Genomic DNA, 19,773 nt, shown 5'->3' on the forward strand with positions numbered 1-19,773 from the left:
AAAGAATGAACAGAGGTGCTTAAAGAAGCAAGAGAAGTGCAGAAAGAAGCAACAGAGGTGCCAAAAGAGGCAAGAGAGGTACAGAAACAGGCAAGAAAGGTACACAAAAGGGAACAGGGGTGCAGAAAGAGGTAAGAGGGATACCGAAATTTGCAAGGGGGGTGCAGAAAGACGCTACGGCAGTGCAGAAAGAAGCAAGAGAAGTTCAAAAACTAGCAAGAGAAGTGCAGAAAGAAGAAAGAGAGGTAGAGAAATAGGGAAGAGGGGTGCAGAAGAGGCATGAGGGATGCAGAAATTTACAAAAGAATTACAGGAAGAAGCAAGAGCAGTGCAGATAGAACCAACAGAGTTGCAAAAAGAGGCAAGAGGGGTACAGAAAGAGGTAGGAGTGATGCACAAAGAGGCAAGAGGGGTACAGAAAGACGCAGGAGGGTGCAGAAAGAAGAAAGAGAAGTGTATTAAGAAGTAACAGAGGTGCTGAAAGAGGCGCGAAGGTTGCAGAAAGAGGAAAGAGAAGTGTAGAAAGAAACAACAGAGGTACAGAAAGAGGCAAGAGAAGTGCAGAAACAGGCAGCAAAGGTACAGAAAGAGGGAACAGGGGTGCAGAAAGAGGGAACAGTGGTGCAGGAAGAGGCAAGAGAGGTACAGAAAGAGCAGAGAGGGGTGCAGAAAAAAGGAAGAGTGTTGTAGAAAGAAAGAAATGAGGCGCAGACAGAGGCAACAGAGGTGCAGAAAGACGGAAGAGAGGTGCAGAAACAAAAAAGGGAAGTGCAGAAAGAGTCTATAGAATTGCTGAAAGAAGCAACAGAAGTGTAGAAAGAAGCAAGAGAAGTGCAGAAAGAGGCAATTGAGGTGCAGAAAGAAGCAAGAACAGTGCAGAAAGAACCAACAAAGGTGCAAAATGAAGCAAGAGGGGTGCAGAAAGAGGTAGGAGAGGTGCACAGAGGCAATAGAGGTACAGAAAGAGACAGGAGGGGTGCAGAGAGAAGGAAGAGAAGTGCAGGAAGAAGCAACAGAGGTGCTGAAAGAGGCAACAGAGGTGCAGAAACAGGTAGGAGAGGTACAGAAAGAGGCAAGAGAATTGCTGAAAGAAGCAAGAGGTGTGTGGAAAGAATCAAGAGAAGTGCAGAAAGAGGCAAGTGAGGTGCAGAAAGAGGAAATAGAGGTACAGAAAATGGCATGAGAACAGCAGAAATAGGTAAGATGGATGCCGCAAAGGGAAGAAAGGTGCAGAAAGAAGCAAGAGAGAAGCAGAAAGAAGCAAGAGAAGTGCAGAAAGAAGCAAGAGTTGCGGAAACAGGGAAGACGAGGGCAGGGGTTGCAGAAAGAGACAACAGGGGTGTAGAAAGTAGCAAGAGAGGTACAGAGGGAGGTAATAGAAGTACAGAAAGAGGAGAGAGAAGTGCAGAAAGAAGCAAAAGAGGTACACAAAGAGGCAAGAGGGGTGCAGAAAGAGGCAAGAGCAGTGCAGTGCAGAAAGAACCAAGAGATGTGCAGAATGAGGCAAGAGAGGTGCAGAAAGATGCAAGAGATGTGCAGAAAAATGAAGAAGGGTGCAGAACGAAGCAAAAGAAGTGCAGAAAGAGGCAAGTGAGGTGCAGAAGGAGGCAAGAGAACTGCAGAAAGCGGCAAGCGATTTGCAGAAACAGGTAAAATGGGTGCAGGAAGAGGGAACAGGTATGCAGACATAGGAAAGAGAGGTGCCGAAAGAGGGAAGAGGGATACAGAAAGAGGCAAGAGGGATGCATAAATTTGCAAAAAAGGTGCAAAAAGCAAGAGCAATGTAGAAAGATCCAACAGAGGTGCAGAAAGATGCAAGAGGGGTACAGAACGAGGCAAGAAAAGTGCAGAAAGTAAGAAAAGAGGTGCAGAAAGAGGCAAGAGAACTGCAGAAAAAGGCAAGAGAGGTGCAGAAAGAGGCAGGAGAGTTGCACAGCGAGGCAAAAGGGGTACAGATATAGGGAAGAGGGGTGCAGAAAGAAGCAAGAGAAGTGCAGAAAGAAGCAACAGAGGTGCTGAAAGAGGCAAGAGAGATGCAGAAACAGGCAAGAGAGGGAAGAAGGGTACAGAAATAAGTAAGAGGGATTCAGAAATTTGCAAGAGAGATGCAGAAAGAAGCAAGTGTTAGACCTCTGGCTTCTTGTATAGTTAGCTGGCAATCCTAGGTTGCTCAGGTGCCTGTTTTATAAAGAGTAAGACACTTTATAGAGAGTCCCTTACATATTGTGGAGGCGGAGTTTGAACACGCTCCCTACCTTTAAAAGCATAGTTAGATATTTTTGTTTCTTCAGACACACGAAACACGTTTGCAGTGTAGGTTGGCTACATTGTTCTTTATTTTTAAACGTGTGGTACGCATTAGCGTTTTTGCACCGGATACATTGTTTATTTACTGGCGCGAGGTACGTGTCTTTATTTTTTGGGCTGGATACATTGTGTTTGAACTGGAAACATTGTTTGCCTACAAGTGCGTGGTACGCGTCTATATTTTCTGAGCTAGATACATTATTTGAAGCATGTGTTGTGCACACTAGACTTCCTACAAAAGTTGACAAATAGGGAGGGTGTGTTTACCAGCACTGAATGCTTCTAACAGCCTGATCTTTAACTTTTACTTGTCAGACCCTATGACTCTCTTCCATTTTTTTTATGAGTGGCAAGATTCCTGTAAAGATTTTATTTACATTATTGACTCCAGCCTTGGAAGACTATCCAGCGTTCGCCACATTGCGACTTCTAGCTGTTACTGTACTGCTTTCAGAGATGTCCAGTCGGTAAGAGATTGTCTATCTTTATAGAGCAGGCACTGAGTTTACCTTGTATGTTTCAGATGGGAGGGCATTCAGCTAAAGTTGTTCTGTTGCTTTCCCCACAGGTTCTCTTCTGCCTACTTCCACTGTTGACTTGCCTATAGGGAACCGACTGGGGGATTGAGACATAGTCAAACCTATGCAGTCTCTCCCCACATCTCCTTGGGTCAGTTCCTATGTATATAGTATGTAAGTATATCGGGCGCTGGCCTGGGGAGTGTGGGGAACTTCTCTTCGCTCCTGTGGATTGGGCCGTGATCCCTGCAACAGGTTAGTGGCATCGGCAACAGCAAGAAGAGCAGTGCAGAAAGAAGCAAGAGAAGTGCATAAAGAAGCAAGAGAGGTGGAGAGCTAGGGAAGAGGGGTGCAACAAGAGGCATGAGCGATGCAGAAATTTGCTAAAGAGGTACAGAAAGTGGCAAGAGCAGTGCAGAAAGAACCAACAGAGGTGGAAAAAGAGGCAAGAGGGGTGCAGAAACAGGTAGGAGAGGTGCACAAAGAGGCAAGCGGGGTACAGAAAGCGGCAGGAGGGGTGCAGAAGGAAGGAAGAGAAGTGCAGAAAGAAGCAACAGAGGTGCTGAAAGAGGTGCAAAGAGTGCAGAAAGATGCAAGAGAAGTGCAGAAAGAAGCTACAGAGGTACAGAAATAGGCAAGAGAGGTGCAGAAACAGGTAGGAAAGGTGCAGAAAGAGGGAACAGGGGTACAGAAAGAGGCAAGAGAGGTGCAGAAAGAGGGGGAAGGGGAGCAGAAATAGGCAAGAGGGGTGCAGAAAGAAGCAAGTGAGGTGCAGAGAGAAGAAATCGAGGTGCAGAAAGACGCAAGAGAAGTGCATTAACAAGCAAGAGAAGTGCCGAAAAAGGCAAGAGAATTGCTTAAAGAAGCAACAGAGGTGTAGAAAATAGCAAGAGAAGTGCAGAAAGAGGCAAATGAGGTGCAGAAAGAGATGTACAGAAAATGGCACTATAATGCAGAAAGAGGCAAGAGGGGTGCATAAAGAAGCAAGAGAGATGCAAAGAGAAGCAATAGAAGTGCAGAAAGAAGCAAGAGAGGTACAGAAAGAGGGAAGACAAGTACATGAAGAAACAACAGGGGTGCAGAAAGAAGCAAGAGAGGTGCAGAAAAAGGCAAAAGAAGTGTAGAAAGAAGAAACAGAGGTACAGAAAGAGGCAAGAGAGGTGCAGAAAGAGGGAACAGTGGTGCAAAAGGAGGCAACATGGGTGCAGAAAGAAGCAAGAGAAGTGCAGAAATATTCAGCAGGGGTGCAGAAAGAGGCTAGAGGGGTGCATAAAGAGGCAAGAGAAGTACAGAAAGAAGCAACAGAGGTGCAGAAGGAGGCAAACAACTGCTGAAAGAGGCAAGAGAGTTGCAGAAAGAGGCAAAAGGGTTGCAGAAAAAGGGAACAGGTGTGCCAACAGAGGCAAGAGGGATGCTTTAAGAGGCAAGAGGGATGCATAAATTTGCAACAGAGGTGCAGAAAGAAGTAAGAGCAGCACAGAATGAACCAACAGAGGTGCAGAAAGAGGCAAGAGAGGTACAGAAAGAGGCAAGAGAAGTGCAGAAGGAAGCAAAAGAGTTGCAGAAAGGGCAAGAGAACAGCAGAAAAAGGCAAGAAAGGTGCAGAAAGAGGAAGGAGAGGTGCACAAAGAGGCAAGAGGGGTACAGAAAGAGGCAAGAGGGTGCAGAAAGAAGCAAGAGAAGTGCAGAAAGAACCAACTAATGTGCTGAAAGAGACAAGAAGGGTGCAGAAAGATTCAAGAGAAGTGCAGAAAGAGGCAACAGAGTTGCAGAAAGAAGCAACAGAGTTGCAGAAAGAGGCAATAGAGATGCAGAAAAAGGCAAGAGAGATGCGGAAAGAAGCAAATGTGATGCAGAAAGAGGCAAGAGAGGTGCAGAAAGAAGAGCGTGAATTCCAGAAAGAGGCAAGAGAAGAGCAGAATGTGGTAAGTGAGGTGCAGAAAGAGGTAAGAGAGGTACAGCAAGAGGCAAGATAAGTGTGGAAAGAGGCAAGAGAAGTGCAGAAAGAGGCAAGAGAGGTACAGCAGGAAGAGCATGAGGTGCAGAAAGAGGCAAGTGAGGTGCAGAAAGAGGCAAGAGAGGTACGGAAAGAGGCAAGGGAAGTGCAGAAACAAGCAAGAAAAATACAGAAAGAGGCAAGAGAGGTTCAGTAAGGGCCAAGGGAGGTGCAGAAAAAGGCAAGAGATCTGTAGATAAAAAGTAACAGAGGTGCTGAAAGAGGCAAGTGAGGTGCTGAAAGAGGCAAGTGAGGTGCAGAAAGAGGCAAGAGAAGTGTAGAAAGAGGCAAGTGAAGTGCAGAAAGAGGCAAGTGAAGTGCAGAAAGAAGACAGTGAGGTGCAAAAAGAGGAAGAAAGGTGCAGAAAAAAGCAAGAGAAATGAAGAAAGAGGCAAGAGGGTCACAGAAAGAAGAGAGGTTTGTGCACCATTAGTACCAATTTAACACCCACATTTAGCAATAAGTAACATGTGACCATTCCAGCTTTGCAAAGGGCCTTCCACCACGCTGTAACACATGACACTGCATTTTTGGGAACATTTGAGCCATTTGAGCCAGAAACAAGGCTTTTTTTGTTAATATCTGCAGATTAGGCAGCATATGATGGAATATTTGGCAAATGCAGAAAATGTTTAATTATGTGAAAATTGGTGCAGCCGAACAGTCACATAATTCCAGTGGCCCTGCTCGTACCTCCGACTAGGTCCAGAAGTGCTCCTCAGTGGTTCCTTCTTTTTTTGTGTCTCATTGAGTTTATAGTTTAGTCTTCTATGGAAACGAAGAAGACTAAACCTGAGGTTACCACTCCAAAACACAGACTACAATACCACATAATTACTCTCAAAAACACATAATCCCACTCCACATAATTCCTATATACTAAATACCACATACTTTCTATTCACATAATTTCACTGCACAACATACAACAAAATTCCACTACACACAACGTACATCCACTCCAAACATTAGTAAAAATCTTTTACATTTACAACGCCATTAGCTCTAACTAATAGCTCTAACTCTAGCAAATGCGAGACCTATTACACTACAAATGCTTCTTTAACTGGTAGTCACATTTGCAGAGTGGTGCGAAAGGGGGCTGGGCCTCCAACCAGTGCTCAGGAATGTCGCTGTGTAGGACTTACAGGAGGTACCAGGAGGGCTTCTTGGCCCCTAAAGTCCCTCAGGAGTAAAGTAGAGTGGACTTCATCCCTCAACCAGTACTGTGCCAGGAGGCTGTTTGCAGAGTGGTGAAGAAAGGGGGCGTGGCCTCCGAAGACCTCTCAGCAATCCCACTGTGTGGGACTTAGTGGAGGTAATAGGAGAGGTAGTTGGCCCCCCAAGGACAACCTTGGAGGCCAACTTCCCCTCCTATTATCTCCAGTAAGTCCCACACCGGGGGGATTGCTAAATTGTTATAGCAGGCCACACCCTCTTTCCCCACCACTCTGCAAATGCACTCCCTAGCGTGCTCTTGGATGGGGATTAAGTCCCTTCGCTGCTGGGGGTTATTAGGGGCCAACCAGCCTACCTGATACCTCCAGTATGCCCCAGATAGTTGGATTGCTGATAGGTGGACACAGGCCACGCCCCCTTTGTCCACCACTCTGAAAATGCACCTCCTAGGATGCTCTTGGTTTGGGGATGAAGTCCTCTTGCCTCCTGTGGGTCCCTGTGGGCCAACTAGCCCACCAATTACCCACACAGCTGGATTGCTGAGAGTACACCACTCTGCAAATGCATCTCCTGGCGCACTGCTGCTCGGGGTATAAAGTCCACTTGTGTCCTGAGGTCCTCAGGACACAAGAGGACCTCATCGCCCCACCAGCAGTGTGCCAAGAGGCGCGTTTGCAGAGTGGTGTAAAAAGGGGCGTGGCCTCGGACCACCACTCAGCATATATACATATATATATATACAAAAAAACACAAGTTGCCACAATGAAGGAGCCACACACGGCGAGCTTTAAGGCATTTAATCCAGGGATTACATCAGCCAGGCACTCTCAGCATAGATGCAAGCCAGACGCGTTTCGGGCATACCACCGCCCTTGGTCACTGGCACAGGAAACAGCAACGAGAGTGAACCACCTACGCAAATTTAAATGTCCCGCCCAAGTGGGCGTCTGCGAAGTGAAATGCTGGTACTTGTGGTTCACTCATAATCCAAACCCAAGTGGGTGCCGCCGTCACTGAAAATGTTCAATCTCACCCCAGTGGGTATGCAGAGAGTAGTCCAGATTGACCTTTTGACACCCTCCATGGATCGCACTCGTCGTTCCTGTAGCGTATCTTTATCCTTCACGCTACGGACCCGTGTGTGGCTCCTTCATTGTGGCAACTTGTGTTTTTTGATATAGCGGCTCGTCCAAGCCGCGAGGGAGCCCCACTGCTAATTGAGCGGGTCCGTAGCGTGAAGGATAAAGATACGCTACAGGAACGACGAGTGCGATCCATGGAGGGTGTCAAAAGGTCAATCTGGACTACTCTCTGCATACCCACTGGGGTGAGATTGAACATTTTCAGTGACGGCGGCACCCACTTGGGTTTGGATTATGAGTGAACCACAAGTACCAGCATTCCACTTCGCAGACGCCCACTTGGGCGGGACATTTAAATTTGCGTAGGTGGTTCACTCTCGTTGCTGTTTCCTGTGCCAGTGACCAAGGGCGGTGGTATGCCCGAAACGCGTCTGGCTTGCATCTATGCTGAGAGTGCCTGGCTGATGTAATCCCTGGATTAAATGCCTTAAAGCTCGCCGTGTGTGGCTCCTTCATTGTGGCAACTTGTGTTTTTTGATATAGCGGCTCGTCCAAGCCGCGAGGGAGCCCCACTGCTAATTGAGCGGGTCCGTAGCGTGAAGGATAAAGATACGCTACAGGAACGACGAGTGCGATCCATGGAGGGTGTCAAAAGGTCAATCTGGACTACTCTCTGCATACCCACTGGGGTGAGATTGAACATTTTCAGTGACGGCGGCACCCACTTGGGTTTGGATTATGAGTGAACCACAAGTACCAGCATTCCACTTCGCAGACGCCCACTTGGGCGGGACATTTAAATTTGCGTAGGTGGTTCACTCTCGTTGCTGTTTCCTGTGCCAGTGACCAAGGGCGGTGGTATGCCCGAAACGCGTCTGGCTTGCATCTATGCTGAGAGTGCCTGGCTGATGTAATCCCTGGATTAAATGCCTTAAAGCTCGCCGTGTGTGGCTCCTTCATTGTGGCAACTTGTGTTTTTTGATATAGCGGCTCGTCCAAGCCGCGAGGGAGCCCCACTGCTAATTGAGCGGGTCCGTAGCGTGAAGGATAAAGATACGCTACAGGAACGACGAGTGCGATCCATGGAGGGTGTCAAAAGGTCAATCTGGACTACTCTCTGCATACCCACTGGGGTGAGATTGAACATTTTCAGTGACGGCGGCACCCACTTGGGTTTGGATTATGAGTGAACCACAAGTACCAGCATTCCACTTCGCAGACGCCCACTTGGGCGGGACATTTAAATTTGCGTAGGTGGTTCACTCTCGTTGCTGTTTCCTGTGCCAGTGACCAAGGGCGGTGGTATGCCCGAAACGCGTCTGGCTTGCATCTATGCTGAGAGTGCCTGGCTGATGTAATCCCTGGATTAAATGCCTTAAAGCTCGCCGTGTGTGGCTCCTTCATTGTGGCAACTTGTGTTTTTTGATATAGCGGCTCGTCCAAGCCGCGAGGGAGCCCCACTGCTAATTGAGCGGGTCCGTAGCGTGAAGGATAAAGATACGCTACAGGAACGACGAGTGCGATCCATGGAGGGTGTCAAAAGGTCAATCTGGACTACTCTCTGCATACCCACTGGGGTGAGATTGAACATTTTCAGTGACGGCGGCACCCACTTGGGTTTGGATTATGAGTGAACCACAAGTACCAGCATTCCACTTCGCAGACGCCCACTTGGGCGGGACATTTAAATTTGCGTAGGTGGTTCACTCTCGTTGCTGTTTCCTGTGCCAGTGACCAAGGGCGGTGGTATGCCCGAAACGCGTCTGGCTTGCATCTATGCTGAGAGTGCCTGGCTGATGTAATCCCTGGATTAAATGCCTTAAAGCTCGCCGTGTGTGGCTCCTTCATTGTGGCAACTTGTGTTTTTTGATATAGCGGCTCGTCCAAGCCGCGAGGGAGCCCCACTGCTAATTGAGCGGGTCCGTAGCGTGAAGGATAAAGATACGCTACAGGAACGACGAGTGCGATCCATGGAGGGTGTCAAAAGGTCAATCTGGACTACTCTCTGCATACCCACTGGGGTGAGATTGAACATTTTCAGTGACGGCGGCACCCACTTGGGTTTGGATTATGAGTGAACCACAAGTACCAGCATTCCACTTCGCAGACGCCCACTTGGGCGGGACATTTAAATTTGCGTAGGTGGTTCACTCTCGTTGCTGTTTCCTGTGCCAGTGACCAAGGGCGGTGGTATGCCCGAAACGCGTCTGGCTTGCATCTATGCTGAGAGTGCCTGGCTGATGTAATCCCTGGATTAAATGCCTTAAAGCTCGCCGTGTGTGGCTCCTTCATTGTGGCAACTTGTGTTTTTTGATATAGCGGCTCGTCCAAGCCGCGAGGGAGCCCCACTGCTAATTGAGCGGGTCCGTAGCGTGAAGGATAAAGATACGCTACAGGAACGACGAGTGCGATCCATGGAGGGTGTCAAAAGGTCAATCTGGACTACTCTCTGCATACCCACTGGGGTGAGATTGAACATTTTCAGTGACGGCGGCACCCACTTGGGTTTGGATTATGAGTGAACCACAAGTACCAGCATTCCACTTCGCAGACGCCCACTTGGGCGGGACATTTAAATTTGCGTAGGTGGTTCACTCTCGTTGCTGTTTCCTGTGCCAGTGACCAAGGGCGGTGGTATGCCCGAAACGCGTCTGGCTTGCATCTATGCTGAGAGTGCCTGGCTGATGTAATCCCTGGATTAAATGCCTTAAAGCTCGCCGTGTGTGGCTCCTTCATTGTGGCAACTTGTGTTTTTTGATATAGCGGCTCGTCCAAGCCGCGAGGGAGCCCCACTGCTAATTGAGCGGGTCCGTAGCGTGAAGGATAAAGATACGCTACAGGAACGACGAGTGCGATCCATGGAGGGTGTCAAAAGGTCAATCTGGACTACTCTCTGCATACCCACTGGGGTGAGATTGAACATTTTCAGTGACGGCGGCACCCACTTGGGTTTGGATTATGAGTGAACCACAAGTACCAGCATTCCACTTCGCAGACGCCCACTTGGGCGGGACATTTAAATTTGCGTAGGTGGTTCACTCTCGTTGCTGTTTCCTGTGCCAGTGACCAAGGGCGGTGGTATGCCCGAAACGCGTCTGGCTTGCATCTATGCTGAGAGTGCCTGGCTGATGTAATCCCTGGATTAAATGCCTTAAAGCTCGCCGTGTGTGGCTCCTTCATTGTGGCAACTTGTGTTTTTTGATATAGCGGCTCGTCCAAGCCGCGAGGGAGCCCCACTGCTAATTGAGCGGGTCCGTAGCGTGAAGGATAAAGATACGCTACAGGAACGACGAGTGCGATCCATGGAGGGTGTCAAAAGGTCAATCTGGACTACTCTCTGCATACCCACTGGGGTGAGATTGAACATTTTCAGTGACGGCGGCACCCACTTGGGTTTGGATTATGAGTGAACCACAAGTACCAGCATTCCACTTCGCAGACGCCCACTTGGGCGGGACATTTAAATTTGCGTAGGTGGTTCACTCTCGTTGCTGTTTCCTGTGCCAGTGACCAAGGGCGGTGGTATGCCCGAAACGCGTCTGGCTTGCATCTATGCTGAGAGTGCCTGGCTGATGTAATCCCTGGATTAAATGCCTTAAAGCTCGCCGTGTGTGGCTCCTTCATTGTGGCAACTTGTGTTTTTTGATATAGCGGCTCGTCCAAGCCGCGAGGGAGCCCCACTGCTAATTGAGCGGGTCCGTAGCGTGAAGGATAAAGATACGCTACAGGAACGACGAGTGCGATCCATGGAGGGTGTCAAAAGGTCAATCTGGACTACTCTCTGCATACCCACTGGGGTGAGATTGAACATTTTCAGTGACGGCGGCACCCACTTGGGTTTGGATTATGAGTGAACCACAAGTACCAGCATTCCACTTCGCAGACGCCCACTTGGGCGGGACATTTAAATTTGCGTAGGTGGTTCACTCTCGTTGCTGTTTCCTGTGCCAGTGACCAAGGGCGGTGGTATGCCCGAAACGCGTCTGGCTTGCATCTATGCTGAGAGTGCCTGGCTGATGTAATCCCTGGATTAAATGCCTTAAAGCTCGCCGTGTGTGGCTCCTTCATTGTGGCAACTTGTGTTTTTTGATATAGCGGCTCGTCCAAGCCGCGAGGGAGCCCCACTGCTAATTGAGCGGGTCCGTAGCGTGAAGGATAAAGATACACTACAGGAACGACGAGTGCGATCCATGGAGGGTGTCAAAAGGTCAATCTGGACTACTCTCTGCATACCCACTGGGGTGAGATTGAACATTTTCAGTGACGGCGGCACCCACTTGGGTTTGGATTATGAGTGAACCACAAGTACCAGCATTCCACTTCGCAGACGCCCACTTGGGCGGGACATTTAAATTTGCGTAGGTGGTTCACTCTCGTTGCTGTTTCCTGTGCCAGTGACCAAGGGCGGTGGTATGCCCGAAACGCGTCTGGCTTGCATCTATGCTGAGAGTGCCTGGCTGATGTAATCCCTGGATTAAATGCCTTAAAGCTCGCCGTGTGTGGCTCCTTCATTGTGGCAACTTGTGTTTTTTGATATAGCGGCTCGTCCAAGCCGCGAGGGAGCCCCACTGCTAATTGAGCGGGTCCGTAGCGTGAAGGATAAAGATACGCTACAGGAACGACGAGTGCGATCCATGGAGGGTGTCAAAAGGTCAATCTGGACTACTCTCTGCATACCCACTGGGGTGAGATTGAACATTTTCAGTGACGGCGGCACCCACTTGGGTTTGGATTATGAGTGAACCACAAGTACCAGCATTCCACTTCGCAGACGCCCACTTGGGCGGGACATTTAAATTTGCGTAGGTGGTTCACTCTCGTTGCTGTTTCCTGTGCCAGTGACCAAGGGCGGTGGTATGCCCGAAACGCGTCTGGCTTGCATCTATGCTGAGAGTGCCTGGCTGATGTAATCCCTGGATTAAATGCCTTAAAGCTCGCCGTGTGTGGCTCCTTCATTGTGGCAACTTGTGTTTTTTGATATAGCGGCTCGTCCAAGCCGCGAGGGAGCCCCACTGCTAATTGAGCGGGTCCGTAGCGTGAAGGATAAAGATACGCTACAGGAACGACGAGTGCGATCCATGGAGGGTGTCAAAAGGTCAATCTGGACTACTCTCTGCATACCCACTGGGGTGAGATTGAACATTTTCAGTGACGGCGGCACCCACTTGGGTTTGGATTATGAGTGAACCACAAGTACCAGCATTCCACTTCGCAGACGCCCACTTGGGCGGGACATTTAAATTTGCGTAGGTGGTTCACTCTCGTTGCTGTTTCCTGTGCCAGTGACCAAGGGCGGTGGTATGCCCGAAACGCGTCTGGCTTGCATCTATGCTGAGAGTGCCTGGCTGATGTAATCCCTGGATTAAATGCCTTAAAGCTCGCCGTGTGTGGCTCCTTCATTGTGGCAACTTGTGTTTTTTGATATAGCGGCTCGTCCAAGCCGCGAGGGAGCCCCACTGCTAATTGAGCGGGTCCGTAGCGTGAAGGATAAAGATACGCTACAGGAACGACGAGTGCGATCCATGGAGGGTGTCAAAAGGTCAATCTGGACTACTCTCTGCATACCCACTGGGGTGAGATTGAACATTTTCAGTGACGGCGGCACCCACTTGGGTTTGGATTATGAGTGAACCACAAGTACCAGCATTCCACTTCGCAGACGCCCACTTGGGCGGGACATTTAAATTTGCGTAGGTGGTTCACTCTCGTTGCTGTTTCCTGTGCCAGTGACCAAGGGCGGTGGTATGCCCGAAACGCGTCTGGCTTGCATCTATGCTGAGAGTGCCTGGCTGATGTAATCCCTGGATTAAATGCCTTAAAGCTCGCCGTGTGTGGCTCCTTCATTGTGGCAACTTGTGTTTTTTTATATATATATATACATATATATATATGGTAATGGGAAGGTACGAGCCTCAGGTGTCATGTGTAATTGCCCAAGAAGAAGGGGTTGGGAAACCTTGAAACGCGTTGGCAGCAGTAATTTTCTGATGCAGGAAGGCTGGCTGCATGGTGAAGCCAAACAGCAGAGTGGAGTCGAGTGAGCTCCCAAAGGCCTCAGGGCGTATTGGAATACAAATTTTCACGCGGTGGTCCGACCGCGGGGAGCGCACCATTACCAGCTGGAGGAGACATGCGAACCAGCTGGCAAGGCTGCCATCGTGTCTATGCATGACTGGATCAGCACTTCACTCTATATGCAGATTGAGCAAACCGGACTGTGTCGCACCTACTAAGGGATGAAATTATAGACAATTAAATGCATATTGAACACTTGAACTTACCAAAGGAAGACAGAATCTTGTACGCAGACTCAATGTCCCATCATGCAATTGGAATGTGGCTGCACTATGCACACGCCCACTGTGGGCTGTTAAGTGAATAAAAAGATGGTAATGGGAAGGTACGAGACTCAGGTATCATGTGTAATTGCCTAAGAAGAAGGGGTTGAGAAACCTTGAAACACGTTGACAGCAGTAATTCTCTGACGCAGGAAGGCTAGCTGCATGGTGAAGCCAAAGGGAAGAGTGGAGTCGAGTGAGCTCCCAAAGGCCTTAGGGCGTACTGGGATACAAAATTTTCACGAGGTGGTCCGACCGCTACCCTTGACCCTACCTGGTAGGTCGCTCCCCTCCGCACAGCACCGTCTGTGTGTCTGCCCCCCCTGCCGCTGCTCAGGAAGTTCAGGGTAGGCTTGTTCTCTCTGTATTGCCTGTACTGCTTCTCCGTCTTTGCTGTGCCCGTAACTGCTGTTCTCTGTCCTCCCCCGCTGCCTGTACTTGCTCTGTGCCCTTTTTTCCCTCTGTTCCCCTCGCTGTCCCCGTGTCTCTCTGCCCGGTTTTTCCCTCTGTTACCCTCGCAGCCCCTTGTCTCTCTGCCCGTATTGCTTTCTGTTGCCCCGGTAACCCTGTTACGGTTGTGCCCGTTTTGCCTTCTGTTCCAATCACTGCCCCCGTATTTCTGTAACCTTCTTTGCCTTCTGTAAACACTCGTTGCCCCTTAATTGTGTGCCTTTTTGCCTTCGGTGCCCTTCGTTGTCCCGCTCTGCTCCTGCTGCTGCGTCCCCTGCGGCCCCGCCCCCCTGACTGCCCATTTGCTGCTCCCACCACCCAGCTGCTCTTCCCTCCCACCTCCCCATATATGCCGGATGCTGCGCGACCACACAGCGGTAGCACCGCTGGCGCGCCAAAGGAGTGCCTAAGGCAAGCCTGTCTGCGCCCGTCTGTGCCTGGACCGCGATCGATAACCTCGCCAACCTTGGATTGAAGCAACTCGTCACTACGCCCACCTACTCCGCCGGCCACACGCTCGACCCCGTCTTCTCCTCAAGCCCGCACATCTCCTTCAACCACACCACGAACTCCTCTGGACCGACCACCGCTGCATCCACTTCACCTTCCAGAAACCCACCACACACAACCGCACCCAACAGATCCCCCGTCGCTGCTGGAGCAAAATCACCGTAGATCAACTTCATGCAAACCTCGCTCTCAGCCCACCAACTGTACCCTCCAACACCATCGACACTGCCCACAGCCTCAGACGCTGGATCGAGGACTGCGCCAACACCCTTGCCCCGCTGAAGAAACCCCCCTACAGAGATACCAGCAAGACGGCCAGCTGGTTCACCCCAGAACTCCTAGCCTCCAAGCAAGCTTGCCGGAAGCTAGAGAAGAAACGGCACAGTGAACAGACCCCGGACAGCCACGCAGCACACAAGGATGCCATCCGCAACCACCACCACCTCATCAAGGCTGCCAAGAGGACCTCCTTCAAAGACCGCCTCGACAACAACGCACACGACAGCAAGGAGCTCTTCAACATCGTGAAAGAACTCTCCAACCCCAGCTCCAACACCAACGACATCCCGCCGTCGCAAGCCCTGTGCGACTCCCTCGCCACTTTCTTCCACCGCAAGATAGCAGACATCCACGACAGCTTCAACACCCAGACAGCCCCAACAGACAGCAACACAACACACTCTCCTCACATCATCGACCATGACCCCCTGCTAGCCTGGGCCAGCGTGAGCATCGATGACACCATCAAGACCATGAGCACAATCAACTCCGGCTCTCCGTCAGACCCATTCCCGCACCACGTCTTCAACAAAGCAAGCAGCTCCATCGCACCCCACCTGCACAACGTCATCAACCTCTCCCTTGAGACCACGACCTTCCCAGAGAGCTGGAAACACGCCGAGATCAACGCTCTACTCAAAACACCCAAGGCAGACCCAAGAGACCTCAAGAACTTCCAGCCCATCTCTCTGCTCCTGTTCCCGGCCAAGGTCATCGAGAAGATCGTCAACAGACAGGTAACCCGATACCTTGAAGAAAACAGAATCCTGGACCCTTCCCAGTCAGGGTTCCGCAGCAACCACAGCACCGAGACCTCCCTCATCGCCGCCACCGGCGACATCAGGACCCTGCTGGACAACGATGAGACCGCAGCACTCATCCTCCTTGACCTCTCCGCCGCCTTTGACACCGTCTACCACTGCACACTACGCGCACGCCTCCACGCCACAGGGATCCGAGACAAGGCTCTGGAATGGACCATATCCTTCCTCTCAGGCAGAACCCAGAGCATCCGCCTCCCCCATTCCGATCCGAAGCCTCCGAGATCATCTGCGGCATACCCCAGGGATCCTCCCTCAGCCCAACACTGTTCAACATCTACATGACCCCGCTTGCACACGTAGCCCGACAGCACAACCTCAACATAATCTCCTACGCCAATGACACTCAACTGATCCTCTCCCTCACCAAGGACCCCATCACTGCCAAAGACAACCTCCACGAAGGAATGAAGGCCATCGCCGAATGAATGAAGATCAGACGCCTGAAGCTGAACTCGGACAAGACGGAGGTCCTCATCCTCGGCCCCAACCCTTCAGCCTGGGATGACTCCTGGTGGCCGACGGCACTGGGGACAGCCAAGACACCCACAGCATACGCACGCAACCTGGGAATCATCCTAGACTCAACGCTCTCAATGACCAAGCAACTCAACGCCGTCTCCTCCTCCTGCTTCAACACCCTCCGCATGCTACGCAAGATCTACAAATGGATCCCAACAGATACATGAAAGACAGTCACCCAGGCCCTCGTCAGCAGCAGACTCGACTACGGAAATGCCCTCTATGCGGGAGCCCCGACCAAGCTCATCAAACGACTGCAATGCATCCAAAACGCCTCGGCACAACTGAGCCTCGATGTACCACGCCACAGCCCCATCACCCCCCACCTGAGAAACCTGCACTGGCTCCCCGTCAACAAGAGGATATCCTTCAAGCTCCTCATCCACGCACACAAGGCACTCCACAAGACCGGCCCAGCCTACCTCAACAGACGTCTCTCCTTCTACATCCCCAACCGCCAGCTACACTCCGCCGACCTCTCACTAGCCACCGTCCCGCGCATCCGAAGAACTACCACCGGGGGGAGATCCTTCTCCCACCTCGTCGCCAAAACATGGAACACCCTCCCACTGAGCCTGCAACAGACCCAAGACCTGCTGACCTTCAGGAGAACACTCAAGACCAGGCTGTTCGATCAGTAGCAGTCCCCCCACCCTCCCAGCGCCATGAGACCCTCGCGGGTATGTAGCGCGCTTTACAAATGACTGATTGATTGATTGATTGATTGATTGACCGCGGGGAGCGCACATTACCAGCTGAAGTAGACATACGAACCAGCTGGCAAGGCTGCCGTCGTGACTATGCATGACTGGATCAGCACTTCACTCTATATGCAGATTGAGCCAACCGGACTGTGTCGCACTTACTAAGGGATGAAATTATAGAAAATTAAATGCATATTGAACACTTGAACTTACCAAAGGAAGACAGAATCTTGTACGAAGACTCAATGTCCCATCATGCAATTGGAATGTGGCTGCAATATGCACATGCCCACTGTGGGCATGTGCATTAATTTCCGCCACCTGCCCTGCTTCTGCTTGATACCGCACATGGCCCCATGACTCTCCACTGACCCCGATACACTCCGCTGCACTCACCTTGGACCGCGACATGGACTGCCATATCCCGTTCGATGACCAATGACACGCGACCAGACTGCGGACTGTACCCTTCCTCTTCTGCAGTACTTGTCATCCCCGGATGGACTCTGGCTGGCCCTCCACAGGCCTATATTGTGAAGTGTGCACGGCATGTCCCTGTACCGCTCCAGCTGCAAAACTCCACTGGATATGCAATAAAATTCCAGTAACGCACTGCTGTGTCATGTCTTTCATCATTCTTGTATGAATGTGTGGATGAATGTAGGGACAGTGATTCACCTTACATCAATGATGCTCATCTAGTGGGATGCCAGTCACAGTGTGCTACATTGCCTTTTGTTTTCCGGGTGCCGTGGACACTACAAGAGGGACACGCTTATTAGACACTTCCTTGTCCGGACAGGGACTGAACCACACCCAGAGCCCCGAGTCATTGTTGCAAGCCCTGCACTGGTCCGGCCTACGCCAGGCCAGGCCACTCCGCTTACGCTCCGAGTGGGGCCCACATAGCTACCTGTCGCAGGTGTACTCGCTGGTGGTGTGCAGGTCACTGGTCTAGTTGTCAGCATGTTACGGCCACTCCCTGAGGGCAGGTTTGCACACATACCACATCCATCAGGCACAGGCGTCACAGGCCATGTGACCCCGCAAATATAAGGGGTCGACAACATCACATTCCTCTCTGCCGGCGGTGACTGAATGATGGACACTCCACGGTTCTCAATCATAAAGGGCCCATGAGTTGTTGCGCACAGGGTCAGTGGCACCCGAAGCCTTGTGGCCGTCACGGGCCTACCTCCATGTGGCGCTGACTGGGGTTGCACAGGACTGCACAGGACTAGGGGCACCCGAAGCCTTGCGGCGGTCACGGGCCTACCACCAAGTGGCGCTGACTGGAGTTGCACAGGGTCAGTGGTACCCAAAGCTTTGAGGCCATCACAGGCCTACCACCACGTGGTGCTGACTGGAGTTGCACAGGGTTAGTGGCACCTGAAGCCTTGCGGCCGTCACGGGCCTACCACCACGTGGCGTTGACTGGTGTTGCACAGGGTCAGTGGCACCAAAATATCTGAGCGGGTGTGTAGCCTGCGATGATGACGTGTGCACTGATGTGGTCTCCGCAAATGATGACTCAGGACTCAGCATCATGTGTAGGACCTGCTGGGCCATGGGGCGGGCCCGCATGATGTGGACCATGCCATGGTTGCGGGACCGGGGCCTGGAGCTTGCACGGGCATGTGGTGTGCCCACTGGTTGGCACACCGTTGGCAGCAGGTGAACAGTGGGGCCTGGGTGCGCAGGGGCGGCGGTGTCTCTCTCTCTTTCTCACCCTTCCTTTCCATCTCTCTCTCTCTCACTCTCTCTCCCTCTCTCTCTCTCTCTCTCTCTCCCTTCCTTTCCCTCCCTCTCTTTCACTCTCTGGCTTTCTTTCCTTCTCTGTTTCTCTGTGTCCCGCTCCTTTGATGTGCGCATGACACACGTCCTGATTTTGTGCTTTCTTTTCCAGGCTGTGATGTCGAGATAGTCCCTGATGGACCCGACAGGAGTGTTCCGCATTGGTGTTTAGTTTTGTATTTCAATAAAGTTTTTGGTTGTTACTTCAGTGCTGTGTGACTGGTTCTCGTTCTTCTGGCCACAGGTGTGTTTTTTTTGGCAATGTGCATCATCATGTGCTTTTTGTGCCTCTTGTGTCGTGCACGGTATGTGTATGTCCGGTGGGTGGGTGCCAGGGGTGTGCTGGGGGTGGTGGTGGTGGGTGTTGTGGCCCTCTTGGGTGTCGGAGCTGCATGATCATTGTCTCCATGGCATCTGTGGGTCTTCAGGTGTGGCTCTTGGCTGGGCTCCCTTTCATGCTGTGGGTAGTCATCCTGCTTAGCACCAGCAAAAGGCAGGTGTTAAATCCCTGGTACTACCGCGGCTTATCGCCTGTTTTTGGTTCGCTTCGCAGATCTGGCAGTTCGTTGTGAAAGTGCTGTTGTAGTTTTTTCGTGTGTTTTTGCACGGGAACGCCTACTCTGCATCTCATTAGGGTTAGTTTGTGGTGTCCACTGTGGAGATACATTTTGGGGCAGTTATCGCGGGAATACTGGCGTTGTCTGCAGTTTGCACCAGCTTGTGAATGGGGTGTTGTATCTATATCCGCTTTTGATGCGTTAAGATGGAGATAAATCGGCGATAAGTCCTTGTGAATATCCCCCAAAGTCTTTTGCAACCAAAATAGCTCCTGGTCTGACATCCAGACAAGTATTGAACAATCCTGCAGCCAACAGGGGCACAATGCAGACCCACTAGCTTCATGTGCCAAGCTAGGGTCCTATGATACAAGTATAAAAGTCAACAAATAATGACAAAGATTTCCCCAAAATGTGTTTTTTAAACTAAAACCATTATCTCTCCAGCATCCAATACATTTCGATATTTAATAGTCCTCTTTTTTTTCTCTTTGTAGATACACATATATCATTCTTTCCCACTCCAGGCTGCTTGAAAAACTGCTCTCTTAGTTGCGTTTGAATGCTGTCCATTAATTTTTCACAAGCTTCAAATTGCAATATTTATTTGTATTTAGCTCTTTTTCTTCCAAACTGTTTACTTACTTTAAAGTGCAATCATTGATTTTTTTTTTTAAACACATTTCATTCAGGTTTCTATATTTGCACAACAGTGT

At 50.7% G+C, this 19,773-nt stretch overlaps 1 long non-coding RNA gene across 3 annotated transcripts in view; it reads left to right on the plus strand.

Annotated features, from left to right (window-relative positions):
* LOC146859292 (uncharacterized) overlaps window positions 1–19,773 on the plus strand; it is a 279,048-nt gene that overhangs the window by 166,265 nt on the left and 93,010 nt on the right. Inside the window, exons 5-6 of one of the 3 annotated variants that reach the window (XR_014979757.1) lie at window positions 2,662–2,774; window positions 2,876–2,961. The exons of 1 other annotated variant lie outside the window; for it this stretch is intronic. This is a non-coding gene — a long non-coding RNA (uncharacterized LOC146859292). Of the gene's footprint in view, window positions 1–2,661; window positions 2,775–2,875; window positions 2,962–18,612; window positions 18,709–19,773 lie in introns of those variants that run through there. One more of the 3 variants, XR_014979756.1, reaches the window with a different exon arrangement.

Source organism: Triturus cristatus, chromosome 3_2, assembly GCF_964204655.1.
Source record: "Triturus cristatus chromosome 3_2, aTriCri1.1, whole genome shotgun sequence".
Lineage (NCBI taxonomy): Eukaryota > Metazoa > Chordata > Amphibia > Caudata > Salamandridae > Triturus > Triturus cristatus.